General features: G+C 40.4%; 1 protein-coding gene across 3 annotated transcripts in view; it reads right to left on the bottom strand.

Annotated features, from left to right (window-relative positions):
• SLC6A16 (solute carrier family 6 member 16) overlaps positions 1 to 17,707 on the bottom strand; it is a 46,633-nt gene extending 28,926 nt beyond the window's left edge. For all 3 annotated transcript variants that reach the window (XR_005555741.1, XM_039335254.1, XM_039335255.1), the window contains exons 1-2: positions 17,600 to 17,707; positions 4,174 to 4,311 (exon numbers count right to left, since the gene is read on the bottom strand). The gene's annotated coding sequence lies outside the window, so the exon portion shown is untranslated. The remainder of the gene's footprint in view (positions 1 to 4,173; positions 4,312 to 17,599) is intronic.
• Positions 17,708 to 19,160: the final 1,453 nt, after the last annotated feature.

The following is a 19,160-nucleotide window of genomic DNA, read 5'->3' as shown; positions in this document are numbered from 1 at the left end:
CCACCTATTCTAAAATGTCGCCTATCACCTCCAACCCAACTCCTGGGAATTCCCCTTTTGTGTTCTTCCTAACCCCTAATTTTTCTGCTGAAAATGAGACTGATCTCTCTGTCATTGTGCAATTACAATAGCATTTAAAGCAATTTGAGGATAAAAATCATCCTCATTTTATACTCAAATTATATATCACAATTTAATAGAAACTTTGTCTTTGTGATAGTGGAGAATATCTGTAGCTCAGGTGTAGGATGAGGGTGGAGGTTTGTTTCCCAAGCTTGTAGGCTAGGTAACATCTTCAGCAGAATTTAGGGAATGTCAGTGTTGGTATTCTTCTCCATATAAGGGCTTCATGTGATCAGTAGGTCTTGTGATGGTGAGGTTAAGTCAGATCAGGATCATATCAGGTCAGGGTCTTGTGATGTGTCAGGTATGGGTTGTGTCAAGTGAAGGTCTTGTAATGGATCTTACGAGGGTCATTGGGAGATGAAGTGCTGGTGGGGGTCTGTATCGATTGGTTGAGGGTTGGTGCTGTCTCTGGTTGGCTGTACGGTTGATTTGGATTCTGAGGGGTTCGTAGGCTGGTTGTGGGTCAAGGTGTCTGTTGATGGAATTACTTGTGGAGTGCCAGGCTTCGATATACTTGCAAGTGTGGAGGTTGGAGGAGGATGCTTTGCTGTTCTGCCATTGGGAGGGGGAGCATGGCTGATGATTCTTATATTGCTCCAATAGAATTGGTGCTGTTTCATGTCAGTGTGGGAAGAGATTAGGGATTTGGGATCATGGCGTTTGTCTGTTGTGTTTATGGATGCACCAGAGCCATAGGTTCCTGAACAAGACAATGCCAAACATACATTGTGATGTAGGGACTCAAATGATGCCTTTTGTAGTTTGGTTTCAGATCTAATGGAGCACTGAAATGGTTTGGTTGCTTCCTCAGAAAGTGCTATTAACAGATTTATGTAGATCTTTTGACATTATTGATCATGGAGTATTAGTGGAGTAGCTCTGTGAGTGGGAAGTAAGCTACAGTGAAAGTGGAAAGTTACTACATCCTTACAGTGGTTGCACTATAGAGTCCTACAGTTCTAGTTTTGCTCCTATATAAAAGATGGTCATGCAGGTAGCTGATGTAATCAGTGTGCACGTGGTATACTTTCCCCTGAAACAGGTAGGGCTATCCAAGTGTTTCACAATTGCCTGAAGTGAACGAGGGCTAATAAAATGAAGCTGAATCTTCAGTACAGACTTTCTCCAGTTTAAGAACAAGATCCATCCCCAAGTCTTTTTGGAATTTGTATGTATGTCATATTTAAGAATGGACTATTACTAAAAATAATAGACAGTGTTCTCCTTCCTTGAACTGACAAATTATATATTAAAAATGGATGGCTTCAGCAGTTCATGAATGTGTGGCTTCGTGGTTCATCAACTTGAAGAATGCTGTCCACCATTTTTAGAAATAGGCGATCCATTCCCAAGTACAAGTTTGTTCATTAGATTTTTATCCTGTGTTTATTACTTTATAAATAATTCAAGGCAGTGAACACACATAATACTACTTCTTCCTGTTGTCTGTAAATTGGACATTTTTAATCTGGGTATTGTCCGAAACATATGGATGCTCTGGACAGACGATTCTTCGGCTTGATAATAAAGAAGGTAGCATAATCTGAATGAAATGTCATTCCTGCTAAAGCAAAGGTCTTCAAACGTGGCAACTTTAAGACTCGTGGAATTCAACTTTCAGAATTCCCCAGTCAGCCATGCTGGGAGTTGAAAGAAATTCTGGGAATTCAAGTCCACAAATCTTAAAGTTGCCAAGTTTGGAGACCCTGTGCTAAAGGAACATGCACATGGCCTGGGCCTAATAATCTCATAACTGAACTGCTGTCACATGGTCTACAGGAATGTTCTTTTTAAGACAGAGAAATTCCAGCTAATGCAGCATGCAACTACTCTATTGGTAAATGGGATATCCAGAGAAGACCATACAATACCTATCAGACCCTCATTTATTATAGAGGTTTTCTTTCTGTGTTCAAATCTGCCATTCTGCTGGGAGGTTGGAGGAGGATGCTTTGCTGTTCTACCATTGGGAGGGGGAGGCTGGTAGAGGTGTTAACGGAAGGAGTGTGCCCTGGGTCAAGGGGAAATCAAAACCGTGAGAATGGTGCCTGGGAACTACACTTATCACTCTGGTCCCCATAACAACTTCGTACCTGAGGATTGGATGAAATAAAACCGGACATTTGGCCTTTGGGGTGGGGTTTGTTAGGGATGCTTTAATATACATTTTGCATGGGAAAATGCTAGATCTTGCTTTGCTTTCTTGCTGTCATTGTCTCTCAATAAAAGTTCCTTTTTAGATGATACCTGTCTCAAGAGTTTTGCTTTCCTGGGAGGACTAGTTGAGGCAAGACTTTACAATACCAATATTTCAAATGCTTTCTGGAGCCAAAGTTATGGTGCTAACATTAGTTTGTAAAGCCTTAAAAATCAGGATTATTTAGTTAAGCATTATCAGTCAATCCCTGACTGTTCTTTGGAAGGATAAATACTGAAACTGAAGCTCAAATACTTTCGCCACCTAATGAGAAGAGAGGACTCACTGAAAAGACCCTGATATTGTGAAAGACTAAAGGTCAAAGGAGAAGGGATGGCAGAGGATGAGATGGTTAGATAGTGTCATCCAAGCAATGAATATGAATTTGGGTAAAGTCCAGGAGATACTGGAGGGCGGGAAGTCTGGCATGCTATGGTACATAGGGTCATGAAAAGTTGGACATGCTTAACTGAACAACAACAAAATTGTCTATGTGTTTGTGTGTGTGTGTGTGTGTGTGTGTGAGAGAGAGAGAGAGAGAGAGAGAGAGAGAGAGAGAGAGAGAGAGAGAGAGAGAGAGAGGGGAAGCAATCTTCACTAGGAAAGTTAATTCCAACAATAGGCCTGGCTTTGTATCAAGGGTGATCCTTTATTCTCTGATCACTTTTTTTTCCAGTTCCACCTACGCAAAAATTGAATTATTCCTCACAATAAGCAAACTGAGGTTGATCTAACCTTCATGGAACAAAATCAGATATGAAAAGCAGCAATGGGTGCCAGCCACCAAGGGAGAGGGAATTCAAAACAAGGAGCAGCCCTGGAACAAGACTATAAGTGCCAGTTGTCCTCAGCAAATATTCCACAGCTTTGTTTGCTAACCTTAATCTCCTGCAAATTAGGAAAGACTTTTCTATCTTTATCTCTGCAAATTACATAAATGACAGCTCTCCAAGGCAGTTATCTTACATCAAATTATGAAGCAAGACTGGTGTGTTTGTGGATGCTCAATTACAAAAGAGCTTTCCCATGATTTGGCAGTCGGTTCCCTAAGCAAAAGTGTCCAGGGTACATTTAATTGCCTCTTTGATAGATAAGCCTAGGAAAAGACAATAATTTGATGCTTAACCGAAAAGATTTCAATTTATAGTATTTTGTAGATCACTCCAGACTCCAACCCTGTCTTCTGAACTTTATCAGAATAGAGAAAACATCTGGAATGAGAAGACATTTGGAATTGAGAGGAAACTGTAGATCACGGGTGTTAAACTCGCTGTATCACATGACATGCCGTGATGTATCGTGACTTTTTTTGCATTGCTGGAGCTGGGGTGAGTGCAGCCTCCACAGGATGCAACCGGCCCGTGGGTCAGCAGTTTGACACTCATGCTGTAGATGAATGCTAGGTGATATATTAGTCTAAGTCCCCTCACCTGTATTTTATTTTTAATAAAAGCAGGCCAACTTATGAACGTGTGCAGAGGTATTTCTAATTAGTTTCTATATTTGATTCCAGACATTTCAATCAAAAAAAAAATGTCAAGAATTGAAACTGGGAACTTTTTTGTGCAACGTAGGTGCTCTATCACAACTCTATAATCTTTTATTTTGTAATGCCCAAATTTTAGGCTTACTGTAGTTCTGAGGGTTTCCAGTTCAAACAAGCACTGTTAAAAGGATTGTGGAAATATTTACCTTTGCCTAAAATAGTCCCTAGCAGTTAGAACAAACAATCCTGGGTTTACTTAATTGATCATTTGATTCTGTTTTGCTTATTATAAAAGGTTACAAAGATAATACTGGTTCCAATTAAATCCCATTTACTCAGGGGGACACAGGGGCTGTGAACTTACCTATGAAGCAGGCTTTTCATGTGATCACACAAGAATGCAGTGGGCAAATATGCTTCAGAGCAGTGTCCAACTTCCTTGGTTTTCACAGCTTCTGGATTTTTTTAGTTCACAAACTAAATCTTTGTGCTGCAGTGATGTCTGAAACAGGGTAACAGACTAAAATTAATAGTACTCATCCAGAAATTCATTTATTTGTACACTTGCTATTAAAACATCTAAAGCCTTACAAGAGACATAAAATTACACAGCAACACTCCCTCCAATTTCAATGAAACAATTTTAAAATGATACAATCTGACCATGGTTTGTATAAATATGTTTGATCTGATGCTAAAAAAAAAAGAATGTAGCTATAAGGGATTATTAGGTGGAATGCTAAAAGTATGGGATGAATGCAGAAAAAAATTCAGATTTATCACTACTTGTTTTGATATTAAACATTTAATTTTGTGAAGATATTTGGACAATGGAGAGTGTATTTATACAGACTTCAAGAATTATTAATAAAACAAAAATGAAGTCCTTTGAGATTCTTTCTCAAAATGGTAAGAGACAACTCACCAGTTTTAATATTGTGGGAAGCCAGCTCCTCACAGAAAAAGAAATATTTAAAAAACAGAATATATTTCTCTAAAGGATTTAAAGGCAGAACCCCCCCCCCCAAGCCTGTCTGTCGCAAACAGAAACCAAGTTTGCAGAATGCAGATGTGATAACCTTGTCAGACTAGAGTCAGGAAACTGGGATTAGGAAGTAAGATCCCTAGAATCAACACCAAAAATCTAAGAGTCATCAGCCACAGCCACAGGGAAGCAGGATATGACCCTTGGGACATAATAGGATTAACCCACCACCATCAGAATACCAGAAAGGCACACTCAGACTAAGGTCAAAGTTCATGCCACAGGAGCAACTCCAAACAAAAGGCTCAAGAAGATATTAAAAACCCACTCCCTACATGTGCTCACTCTCTCTTTTCTTCCAGAACCATCTTTCTGTCTGGCTCTCCTCTTCAATAAACTGCAACCTTCTTCCTAAAGCAGTTGCCATGTTGTTTATTCCCGGCTTGGACTGAACCATGATGAAGACTTTTCCTTCAACAATATGTATAAATACTCCCAAAGGAATTCCAAAATAAGGTTTGACCAATTTGAAAAACATATAATATGAAATTTATCGCACAAAACTCAGATCAACAAGTTGCTGTTGAACTATGGTTCAGAAAATGAACAAGTTTAGACTATATGATCAAACGGATGCAGAAGTTTAAAGAACAATTGATATACAACACTGGAAATACCATCTAGAACAGTGGTGGCGAACCTATGGTACGCATGCCAGAGGCAGTACTCAGAGCCCTCTCTGTGGGCACACGCGCCATGTCACAGAGATGGCAACCATCCCTCTTCAACCAGCTGCCTGCTAACTCGCCAAGGTCCCATGTGGTTGGATGCATCCCAGCACGGCTGGTTTCCCTCCCCCCTGCCCATCCCTCCTGGCCTCACATGCTCTCCTTTTCCCAGGCACAACCCACTGCATTGCCTCCTCAGCTGTCAGCCGGCCTTCCAGCTCAGAGGCGGCTTCTCTGAACTGTTGGTGATGGGCTGCAGAGCCCCAGAGTGCATCAGTTGAGGAGCCGGCAGGCTGTGGCTGCTGACGGACACTGTCAGCCCCCATGCGCTCGCTAGCCTCCGTGTGCGGGGGCCGATGATGTCAGGCAGCAGCTGCCCCGGCCCCTGCCTCGCCTTGCCCTGCAACAATGGTATCTCCATCCTGCCTTGCTTCACCCTGCAGGGCAAGCCTCCTGCCCACTGCCCCATCTGCCAGAGACCCCCTGGATCTCCCCCAACCCTGGCCTGCCCCTACAGCATCCCTCCCCATAAGCAACATCGAGGTGACCACGCCCACCTTGGCCACACCCACCCAGTCTGCCATGATCACCACAGCCACGCCCACCCAGTGGGCCACGCCTGGCACCCGGAGATAAATAAGTAGGTTTTGGGTTGCAGTTTGGGCACTTGGTCTCTAAAAGGCTCGCCATCATTGATCTAGAACCTTTATTATTAACATTACACTTATTTTCTAAAAAGAGCTCAAAATGCAATAGTCATGTTGGATCATTCTTTCACATTTGGTAACAGTGTTGTAAGGCAATTCCACAATTCTGGAAAAGAATTTATAATAGAATGAAATAGAAGTTAAAGATGGATGTTTCCTTTCAGTCTGCTATCTTTTTATAAATTAATATTAAACCTTATGTTCCTACAAAATATACTGAACTGAGTTTGTATTGTACTATATATGGGATCATATGCTAGAATAGGGCTTTTCAACCTTTTCACCCATTGTACCACTTTTAGGATATGGCAATATCCAAGTACCACCAGTCGCCTAGCAAGGTGTCAAAAACTCGACCAAAAAAAAAAAAAAGGAAAAAAGTGATAAAGTACAGGTAGTCCTCAACTTACAACAGTTTACTTAGTGACTGTTCGAAGTTACAATGGCACTGAAAAAAAGTGCCCTCCAAGCCACAACCAAGGAAGAGCCCAGCGGCGGTCTTCCTCCTGTCTGAAGTTTTCATTGTTGTGAGCATTTCTGTTGAGGATTGGCAGCGGGGGTGGGGTAGGGGGTGTTTGGCTTTTATTCCCCCCATCTGCTGGGTGGTTGCAGCAGGTTTTGGTCACTTCACATGACTCTGGGACACTGTGACCGTTATAAATATGAATCAGTTGCCAAGCATCTGAATGTAAATCACAAGACCTTGGAGATGCTGCAACATTCCAGCTGATTGGCGCTTCTTCTGGGCTCAGCAGAAGCACCAGGATTAGTGCCGAGCTCCAGCTGGAGCCTGGCGCTGATCCTGGTGCTTCCACTAAGCCCTGACAGTCCTGAAGAAGTGCTGATCCTGGCGCTTCCACTGAGCCCTGACAGCCCTGCAGCTCCAGCCGTCTCTCGCTCAGGCTTGTGCGGTGCTGCCACCGCTTCAGCTCATTCCTGTCCCCCGCTACCACTTTTCTAGGATGGTCACGTACCACCTGCCAGGTGCCAATGTACCACAGGTGATACCTATACCACTGGTTGAAAAGCCCTGTGCTAGAATACCCTTTCTTACTGAAAGCATGAATAGTTTCTCCTGTAGAAAAATGGCAAATTAAATTATGGAATTATGCCACCATGTCAAAGTGACTTTAGAAAACAAATTTGTTTTTGAATTTAACTGAGTTTCAGGGTTCCTTCTAACAGAAAAATATAACATCTAATCTATAAACATTAATTTTGGCGTTTGGTAAATTGTTAAATTTTTCCATACTGTAGAACGTATTGTTATGTTTCTTCTTTGAGTTCTAATTTATAACAGAAAACAACCCTCCACGATAGACACTTGGTGAGAGAACCGACACTGTGGCCAACACTTCAAATGCCATCCACCACCTACAAACAGCTGTCTTCTTCCAGGTGAATTATAATGGAAAGTATAGGTAATCCTCAACCATAACTGAGCCCAAAATTTCCATTGCTAAGTAAGACCGTTGTTAAATGAGTTTTGCCCAATTTTATGACCTTTCTTGCCACAGTTAAGTGAATCACAGCAGTTGCTAAGTTAGTAACATGGTCATCAAGTGAATCTGGCTTCCCCATTGACTCTGCTTGTCAAAAGATCATAAAAGTTGATCACATGACCCCAAGCCACTGCTATTGTTGTTAATATATGCAAGTTGCCAAGCCCCCAAATTTTGACCATGGGATTACAGAGATATTGCAATAGCTGTTTAAGTGTGAAAACTGACACAAGTCACTTTTTTCAATGCTGTTGTAACTATGAACGTTCACTAAACAAATGATTGTAAGTCAAGGATTACCTGTATATCACTATATAAACAACCATCCATTAGTAAGATTACTAACTGCATATTAGTGAATGCAGCGGTCCTTGTATTTTTAGTAGTGCAAAGGTTTCCATCATAAGCAGAAAAACTATCTTGCAGGAAATAACTCAATCTCCCCGAAATAAATAGAGCATAATGAAATTACATTAATAAAAAGGTATGGTGAGGTATGCAAATCACATTTTTCAATTTTATCATTATGATTCAATTTTTTTGACAGTAAATTATATCCAGACCCAATGAAATCATAATGTCTAGTTTTGTCTATAATCTTTTATATAATTTTTAATGTCTGGCATATAATCCTTTTTCAGGAATATATATCATTTTCACAACAGTCCAAGCTCCATATATCCAATGATTTTTATAAATTGAGAGATTCCAGATTTGATGGATATTATTTCATATAATCTAAATAAACTATGGCCAGATAAACCTTTGATTCCACTCAAATATTTTAGATTGATACTTTGATTATTTATGAAGGCACCAGTACCAAGGATATCCCTGTTAAAATTATCTCTCTCTTATGGTGATCCATAACGTCTGGCTTTGCCCAATCATCGTGACATGGTTTATTCCTTTTTTTACTTAAATGTGTTATATGTGCCCATCTCTTCTCTTTATTTACTTCTTTTGCTCATGAAAATGGGGCTTTCCCTCAGTAGGTTGGCTTCCTTCCTCCCTGAGCTACCTTTTTTTAATCCAGTTTGAGAAGGCAGACAACCACACAGATACAAACAATACTTCTTCCCAACCCCTTAAAGCAGCTGCGTCTTTGCCCCACATTGTGTGGTTAACTCTTTAAAGCAATGTTCCCCAACCTTAGCCATTTTAAGTTATATGGATTTCAAATCCCAGAATACGACAGCTAGCAATGCTGGCTAGAATATTCTGGGAATTGAAATCCACACATCTACTTTAAAGAGAATACCGCTACTTTAAAGAGAGGCAGGCAGGTATTACACATGGGTCCCTGGTTGCTCCAAATAACTGTCTTCCTTCCTATTGCTCAATGTTCTGGGTTATCATGATAGTGAACCATAGAATGATCACGTCGGTTGAATGCACACAACGTACAAGGGCGAAATGTAGTCAGCCAGCTTGTGGCTGAGTTTTTTCACGCAAATCCAGTCATGTACAGAAAAATGACACAATCGATGATGCTCTGCTGGCGGCTCGCAGCACCTTGGAACTTACTTCCTTGCTTGTTTTCTCCAAAGAAAAAAAATGTGGATAAACAAGCAGTTAATGGACTTGTTGGCTCAAAGTTCTTCTCTGGGACTGCAATGGAAAGTGACCTAAATCACGTTGGGCACATCATATCTGGACTGCAAAACTTCAGATGACCAGTAGAGGTAGTAAAATTATCCCTCAGCTGCCATCTAATGGTCATCTGGGTTTTTGCAGCTCAGATATGGAATGCTGGGAATTGATAGAATAGGAGAGAAATTGAGAGGAGATGAAGAGTCGAAGGGGAATATTCAGATATATACCAAATGTGGTCCTCAGAGGATGTTCTGGTCCTACTGGGCACAGAGAGTGTGCTAGTCTCTGATAATTTCAATTCAATACATCTTGAAATCCTGTTTTTAAATTGTATTAATATACCAAAATATAAATTTTTAAATTTTATTAATATACCAAAATATAAATACAGAAATACAAAGAAAAGTGAAAACAGTGGTAAAATAAGGGAGGGAAAGGGGAAGAGAGTGTAGGTAAGAGGGGGAAAAGAAAAGAAAAAAAAGCATTGACTTCCGACTCCTTTTGTTGCAGTAGAATAAGGTTTATAACATCAAACTTCAACTTTTTACTTTTATATTGTAAGAAATACTGGCCATTTTTATAACAACAAATCTATCTAATCAGCAAAACCTAAAATCAAAGTTTCATTTTTTCCCCACCTCAAACACCAAGTCCAAAAGTGGTTTCCAAGTAGAAACAAAATTAATTATGTTAATATTTCTTAACAGGAAAAGATATTCGTCCATCTCTTGTCTTTACCTGCAAATGTTTCCCAGAAGGAACCAACAGATAGTTGAAATTTTTTCCTTTTTTAAAAAAGAGAGAAATTCTACCCGTTTATGGCCTCAGGCAATCAGGTTCCCCTTGAACAGGTTTTTGGTGATCTGAAGAATTCCTAAAGGCATGCTGGTAATAGACTCATTTTATTTTGTAATGTATCTAACCTTTTTTTAGCAAGAGGCAGCATGTTATGATGATTAGAACAGCAGAGCAGGCCTGAGAGAGGTTAGGTGCACATATCACATTAAGTTGTTGCTTGGGAACCACAATAGATGTACTCATGGAACACACTAAGTTAAGGAGAAGCAAATGTGTTGTGCCCTTGATGGATGTGGAAACCAGTCCCTCTTTCAGCCTATTCTAGCTCTTCCAGGATTGAGCTTCCCAAGGACAACAGAATAATATTTTAATATATAAATACAGATTCCCATCTCTATTGCTCACGTTCTGCCAACCTCATCCAAATCCTCTATTCTCTTCCTGCTTTAGTGATATGTTTTTGAAATTCAACACGCCTGCATGTGGCTGCGTTTATATCCTCAGAAGATGGAAAAATATTTGCCAGATTACTGAATTTGGCAGCAGTTGATATCATCCAAGGCTAAGTTCCTCCTGTCAGGTGTGATATCCATACATTTGGTCACTTGGAAAAAAACCCCTCAAAATTTCACAGGAGGCTTTAATTAACACAGTACAAGTAGCCCTCGACTTATAACCACAACTGGGATCAAAACATCCATTACTAAGTGAAGTAGTTGTTAAGTGAATCATTTCCAATTTTTTGACCAGCTTTGCTGCATTCATTAAGTGAATCATGCTGTCAATTAAGCAAACCTGGCTTCTCCCATTGACTTTGACGATCATGTGACCTCAGGATGCCTCTACCATCATACATACATGCCAGTGCCAAGCACCCAAATTTTGATTATGCAACCGTAGAGACACTGTGGTGGTCATAAATGCGAGGGCCAGTCATATGTCACTTTTTTTCAGCACTGGTGTAATTTCAAACATTTGTTAAACTAACAGTTGTAAGTTGAGGACTATCTGCAATACATTTGCAGCAAAGGAATGGTTTTCCCCATTCATATTCACTCAGCACAGGCAGAATGGCTGGGTTTGCATGTTCAAATGTAATGCTGAAACAAAATAACCATATTAAGTCTTAATGCAAAGGTAGCAGGTGGTATTAACTGATATTTAGTGAAATACCAGTTAATGTCTTGGCAGCCTAGTAGTGCAAGGTGCTACATGCAGCCAGCCCCAGAGTTTGGAATTCAATCTACTGAAGCCCATATATTTCTGCAGCAAACTGTATGTCGACAGTCTCTAATCTGAAATGGCACAAAGTCCTAGTCTCCAGAGCCAGTTCCAAAATCTCTGTACCACCCGCCTTCTTGTGCCCAGTTTAGAATCATGTTACAAGGTGACCTACAAGCCTTGGCACCGAAGCCATCGGTCACTTTAGGAGAACTCGTTAAAAAGAAAGTGACACAAGCCACCAATTTGCCACTTTAAACCTTCTCTCTTAGATTAGGAGACTATTAGAAATTAAGATAGATCTCCCCTTGCTCCTATTCCCCTTCTAAATTTATTTATTCATCATATTTATATAGCTACCCATCTCACAATCAAATAAATGACTATGGATGGCAGACAAGTTAAAAATCAAAGATACAAGTTCATTTTATTATTGTTAACATTAAAAACTTGAAAATTATAAAAGGCACAAAAAAGTACTTTAAATTAAAGTGCTTTTAAATTTAGATTAGCCTTTCTCATAATCGGTTTTGTTTTCTTCCTACTTTCATAAATGTGGTCAGTAGGCAGCTAAGACCATAATTCTAGGTGCACAATGCAAGAAGCCCCATTTAATTCAGTGTGTGTCTCACTTCGGTGTAGAGATTGCTTAGCAGCAGACACTGCAGGAGCTTTTGCTCAATAACAGACATGTCAAACTCGCAACGTCACGTGACGTCGTGCAATGTATCTGGACAGTTTTGCCATTGCCAGCAATGGGATGGGCACAGCTTCCGGATGATGCGTCCGGCCCACAGGCCAGCAGTTTGACACCCCTGCTTTATAATGTCAAAAAAGTAGAAGGATTTTGATGGTCCCTTTTCCAACTAACAAATTTTATTAAAAGGCATACGCTTTTATCAGCTACTCCTGATTTTTTAGAATTAGGTGACAGATTGTCCAGGCACCCTGGCTGAAACTGAGCAAAGCCTTTTGAAACGTGCAGATAATCCTCGACTTTCAACCACAACTGAGACCAAAATTTCCATTGCTAAGCAAGGTGGTTGTTGTGGATTATGCCTAATTTTACAACCTTTTTTTTTTTGCCATGGATGTTAAACAAATCACTGCAGATGTTAAGTGAATCACCTGATCATTAAACAATTCATCTTCTCCCATTGACTTAGCTTCTCAGGGAAGATCACAGATGGTGATCATATAACCCTGGAATGTTATAAACATTGGAAATACATGACGGTCACTAAGCACCTGAATTTTGATTACATGACCGAGAGATGTTGCAACAGTTGCAAATATGAGGAGTGGTCATAAATCACATTTTTCAGTGTGGCTATAACTTTGAACAGTCACTAAACAAATGGTTGTAACGTGAGTACTATCTGAAATTTATTTCCTTTACCAGCTAATTGTAAGCTCAACTTAACTTTACAGGCAATTATCTTCAGGTTTCTTACTGTCTGAGTACTTTTGACCAGACCTCTTGGTCTATGCCACAGTAGGTGGACTTGGATAAGCCTGGAAAAACTAAGCAGAGGTTGACTAGATCAGAACATGGATGAAAAGCCATCTAAAATTCTCAGAGTTAGGGAAGGAAAAAGAAAGCCTAAGAAGAAGTCCATGGGAAATCATTTCCATATTGTGGAATCACAGACACATTTATGGACTCATTAGCAAATTAGTCTGACTTGAGAAATCATACTAACCCACATGTAACAAACCATAATTTATGGAATTAACACAACAGCTGAGTTCACAGAATACAGGGAACTGCATGCTTAGCATACTGCCAGGATTGAAAAAACGTTGTATTTATATGGCATACAGGGTTAACTGAAATGTAGTTTATTCAACTTATTTTTTATAGTTTACTCAATGCCTTGTATAGGAACTAATCTCACAACCAGGGTTCCCCCACACACATCTAAAACGTGGCTATTAATCCCTTTGTGGTCCAGGGTAGGCAACAATTAATAAATTAGTGACACATTTAAACAAGGACACTGTGTATGAAACCCCATCAATGTTTCAAAAAAAAAAAAATGCAGTTATGTGGCACGGGGAAATTTGCACCTAAAAATTTTGGCTTTGTTCAGTCAATACGTAACAACTGGATTATTTTGACCTTCTTTCAGATATTTTGTTACTGAATCATTTCAGACCAGTCTTTTTTTTAACCTAACCTAACTCTGTGTTGTTTTATACTGATCGAATTCCCATCCAAGTGCATTTACTTAAGATTAGCAGTCATAAACGGTCACTTTTCTAAATAAACAAATAAACCCAACCTTCCTCACAGAGTTGTTATGGGGAAAGCCAGGAGGAAGTAGCACTATATGCTTGTACATACGTCCTATACAAAAAGCAAAAATATATTCAATCAGCAGGCTGTTGTGCAAACCCAACCAATGTGCTTAGTTTATGTTTTAATGTGCCATATGATTTCAACCAATTAAATCAGGATTTTCAAACTTCTTCAGACCATAGAACTTGTTGGTCAAGACCAAAATTTCTAAAGTCTGATCAAGGGGCAAAGCTCTAGTGATAGAAAACTGGCTGCACTGGAGTGAACTATTTTTACCCTTAGTTTTTCCATGGAATTCCGTCAAGTTCTCATGGTAAACTAATCTTGTTTGAAAACTCCTATAAACTAAGCCAAGGAACCTGATTATGTTATGCAAAGGCAGTCACTGAGAGCTCATGTCCAGAGTCTAACTACATCAGCAGAGGAGACAGGTATTCATCATGAATAGAATGTGATAAGAGTATAACCATACTGCTGTTGAAACAGATGCTGCAAGGGAATTCCTGATTGGGCTTGAGTTTTATTACAGCATACTCTGGAATGAGTCCTTTGCCAGGGCTCTCAATGGAAGTGTCTCCAAACTACGGTAGTTTGTTTTTTTACTGTGGAAAAAATTCCTCCTAAATTCTTATCACCATCATAGGCACATCTGTTACTGCTTTAGAATAAAAAATTACTCCACCCTTAACCCCAAACAACAGACTACAATTGCTTGTGTCTAAATACTGTTGAGTCCATGGGAAACTGATCTCTGCCTTTACCCACATACGTTTATATCCCAGATTTTCTCCCTCACACATGCATAAGCATACATACTAACATTCCAGGCTGTATTTGCACAACACATGTCCTATGATTAACTGAATCAATTTCTTACCTCATTTTTCTAAGGTTAAAGCTAACCAAGATTTGTTATATCATGAGAATGCAACCTTAGACACAAATTTCCATCTGGCTAAATCCATAACAAATTATTCCAGATTTTCCCCCCACTTCAATAGCATGTTTCAGGTAGGAAGTATATTTGGCAGCTGTTAGTATTAAACAATTGGTTAATAGTTTTGTGACAGGGAAAATCTGTACAGGAAATTAATTCCTTTGCCATCGAAGGAACAATTCAAACTTAGCCCCACAAAACAGATTTCCTTCACAAATTAATGCACATCTGGTTTGACTTTTTGATAATCTTTCCATGTTTGGTTCAGCACATCCTTGAACCTATGGGCATCTGTGACATATGACTGAAAACTGAAAAGTGGGGAACATGGCATTGCAATCAAAGCCTTACCCCCTTTACAACTTTGATTCTCCCACCCAAGCACCATTGTTTGCACCCAATTCCAAACATAGCTCCACTGCTGCACATAGGTACTATAATAATGTATAGAATATGTGTACAGCCCACCTATTAATATATAGAATACAAAATAACAGAGTTGGAAGGAACCTTGAAGGTTTTCTAATCCAACCTGCTGCCCATGCAGGAGACTCTATACCAGACATGTCAAACTTGCGACGTCACGTGACATCACGCAATGTATCGGGACACTTTTGCCCTTGCCGGCAATAGGGTGGGCGTGGCTTCCATGTGACACGTCCGATCCGTGGGCCAGCAGTTTGACACCCCTGCTCTATACCATTCCTGACAAATTCTATCCAATCTCTTCTTAAAAACTTAAAGGAGCCCCACCTGTTCTGAAAGCCAGCTGCTCCACTGAGTATTCTGTCAGGAAATGTCTCTTTAATTCTAGGCTTGATCTGTCCTTGATAAGTTTCCATCCAATACTTCTTGTCCTGCACTCAAATGTTTTGGATAATACATTGCCCCCTCTTCTTTGTGATAGCCTCTCAAATATTGGAAGACTGCTATCACGTCACCCCTAGTCCTTCTCTTTGTTAGACTAGACATGTCCCTTCCTGCAACTGTTCGTTTGTTTTAGCCTCTAGCCCCTAATCATCTTTGTTGCTCTTCTACTGTACCCTTTCCAAAGTTTCAATATCTTTTTTGTATCGGGTTTTATTTAAAACATTTAGATATGTAAAGACAAGTGTCTCACACCATGGGGTGATCTTCACGAACAGATTTCTCTAAAGTTACTGCCAAGAAATATGTATTTTTTATTTCTGTAAATATCTCTATATACATATACATACCAGTATACATACACACACTGTGTGTATACACATACACATATATACATATACATATACATATATAAATTAAATTTTTTAATAGTTTTAATATATCCCAGAGGTTTTGAACCGTCACAGTATAATTGCCAATTGAAAACTTGCAGAGACAGGAGCAAAACCTAGAGCAGGTTTTGACAATGTTTTTCTTTTATCTGCACAAAATTGGGTTTGGAAAATAAAAAGACAATCTTTCTGATCCATAATTTGAGAATTCCTATATCAAAGTATAATTCCTAATACAGAGCCAATGTGATGCGGTGGCTAGGGTGTACTAGATGTGGAGGATGCTCAGGGTATGTGTTTATATGAGTTATCACTTGAGAAGGCTAACTAAGATTCTATTTTAGTAATGGCCAAGTATTGAAAGTGGCCACTAAAAAAACAGCTTTAAAAAAAATAAATCCAATCCCAAAGCTTTTTCTCATGGATGAACTGTGATAGAATTCATTTTAGACAAAGCATTTCTTGATCCTGGTTTCATCATGTACACTACCTTTATCACCAGCAATAATGGACATTTCAGTCCAGGTGAGCAAACCACACCTCAACTTCACATGCATTCAGGTTAGTCCTCGACTTACAACCATCCATTTAGTGACCAAAGTTACAACAGCACTGAAAATGTGACTTATGACTCTTTTTCACACTTACAGCTGTTGTGTGATCAAACTTTGGATGCTTAGCAAGTGGTTCAAATTTGTGACGATTGCAGTATCCCTGGGACATGTGATGACCTTTTGACAAAAAAAGTCGACGGGGACGGGGAAGCCAGTTTCATTTAATCATGTTACTAACTTAGCTGCAGTGATTCACTTAACAACTGTGGCAAGAAAGGCCATAAAATGGAGCAAAACTTACTTAACTGTCTTGCTTAGCAACCAATGTTTTTGGTTGAAATGGTCCCAAGTCGAAGATCACTGGAATTTGTGAACCCCAAGGACCTCCCCACCATATCCTCACCATCTGCTACCTAAAGCCAACAGTTCACTTTACCTTAGGCAAGACTGTTTGACAGATCAATCTCTTATTCTGTATGCATTCAGAAGAGGGGGGGGAACATTTGTGGTTGGCAAATATTTGCAGCCCCCAAAATTCCAAACACTATAGTAATAAACCTGCGAGTGTCAAAACAAGTATAGCAACTATTTCTTCCTTAAGAAAGGCATACCATCCTGGATCACCTCTGCACCAAAACAGATGGATGTTGTGAATTTAATTATTACATCAAGATTTCTACAAGTGAATTTCAGTACCTGTGTTAAGGTGTTCCATCGGCAGAAAACTAGAATTGAAATTGTATGAATGAAACATGCTTTAACCCTAAGTCTAATGAAAAACATATACAGTACACACCAGTTAATACGTTCATATTGCAATTCCTCTCCTGCCTCACATTTTACGCCATAAGAGCCCCCTCCCCTCCGCCCCTTTTCCTAAATCGGGAGCTATTCAGAACTCCCTTTGCCTCCCACCCCTGGGTCGTTATTCGTTTTATCCTATTTGTGGCTCTCATCAGCAATTTTTGACAGGGAGCAGACCGAACTCCAACAGGGGAAGCAATCGGCAGTAAGAGATACTGGCGTACGCGGATGGGCTAGAAAGGGAAAGGAGCTTTATCTTTGCAACCCTTCGCTTTTTAATCCTGCAGCTGCCCCAGCGACGGCATCCGCGGACAAAGAAACTTGTTCTCCCGGCGCTTTTTCTCCCTCGGGCCCGGCGGAGCTTCTGCCCACCTTGCTCCAATTCTGCCCTCCTTACCGTTCTTTCGCATCCCGACGTATCGGCTCTACCGTGGCACGAGGAGCTCAAATCCTCGCTCTCGGGCTATTTGCAAGCGTGGCCACGTTGCATCAGCCAACATTCAGGGCGGGAAGGGGCGAGGCGGAACCAGGCCCAATCGCCGCTCCCTTCTCGCGTTATGGGGAGGCGCGTCCTTTCCAGTCATATCAATGTTGCTCCTGTGTTTGAAAGGCAAGGGGGGAGGCGATCCGGGTCCTAAATTTGAAGTTTTCACGGGGAGAGAGAGTATATAGAAAGGGCTTCCGCCGCGGCGGACGTTGCTCGCTCGCTCGCTGGTGGTTTACTTTAGAGTAGAGTGTACGGGTGGTCCTCCACTGACGACCGTAATTGAGCCCAACCTTTCTGTCGCTAAGCGAGACAGTTGTTAAGGGAACTTCTCCCTATTTTTTGACTTTTCTTGCCACACTTGTTAAGCAAATGGCTGCAGTTGTTCAAGTGGTAACACAGTTGTTTAAAATGAATCTGGCTACCTCATTGACTGTTGCTTGTTGGAAGGTGGCAAAAGGGGAATCCCATGAGTCTGGGACATGGCAACCGTCGTAAATGTGGGTTAGTTGCCATGAGTCTGAATTTTGATCATTTGACCACTGGGATGCAATAATTGTAAGTGTGAAAAATGGTTGAAAGCCATTTTTTGTGTGTGTGCCATTGTAACCTTGAGCAGTCACTAAGTGCATTGTTGTAAGTTGCGGACTACCTGTACCTGATTCATTAACCATGGTTAGCACGTATGAATCAGATAAAAAGCATAGTGGCGATGTCATCATCTTTTATACCACTGTCTTTCCTATATTCATTCTGGGTAAATGTGGTTGCACCTAAGAGAACCTCTGACAATCTTCCCCTACTTGGCACCCCTACCCTACTTCAGATTAGGGTAGGGGTGTCAAACTTGCAATGTCACGTGACGTGCTGTGACTTTTTTGCCATTGCCGGCAATGGGGTGGGTGCAGTTTCGCTATGATGCATCCGGCCTATGGACTGGCAGTTTGACACCCTGGATTAGGGGATATGAAAGGCTACCAGATGTGGGCTGCAAACAATGTGACAAACATTAGAAGGCAGCAGTGAGATAAAGATAACTTTTTGCTACCACCTAGTGGCAGTATCTATTGCAGTCTAAATCAGCTCTGTGTCAACACTGTCAACACTGCTAACATCAGATGTTTTGCATTGACAACGGATGTTTCGCTTTTAGAGTTAGATGATGCTGGGAGGGGGGGAATGTGAGTGTGAGAATCAAAATTATTGAGCCCAGAGCTAATAAAGAATTGGCAGGCTGAAGAACTGGAGGGCTTTAGAGAACTGGAGAGGAAGCCTGTGCTTCAAGCTAATTGGGGAATGTGATTTATGACTGTTAATTGGAGGAGGGAATTGTGTTTTTATACTATGTGCCCAGGGGAGGGGAATTCAGTTTTTGGCTTCAATTATGTAGTGCCAATATTATGCTATTCAAATAAAAGATTCTTTAAGGTAAACAATGCCTCGAAGTTCTTTTGAAGAGTTTCATCTGTTGGAA

Source organism: Crotalus tigris, unplaced genomic scaffold (genome assembly GCF_016545835.1).
Source record: "Crotalus tigris isolate CLP2741 ecotype Arizona unplaced genomic scaffold, ASM1654583v1 scf7180000017639.5415321, whole genome shotgun sequence".
Classification (NCBI taxonomy): Eukaryota; Metazoa; Chordata; class Lepidosauria; order Squamata; family Viperidae; genus Crotalus; species Crotalus tigris.
Note: the sequence above shows the minus strand (reverse complement) of the source record. Positions and strands in the feature narration are given on the sequence as shown.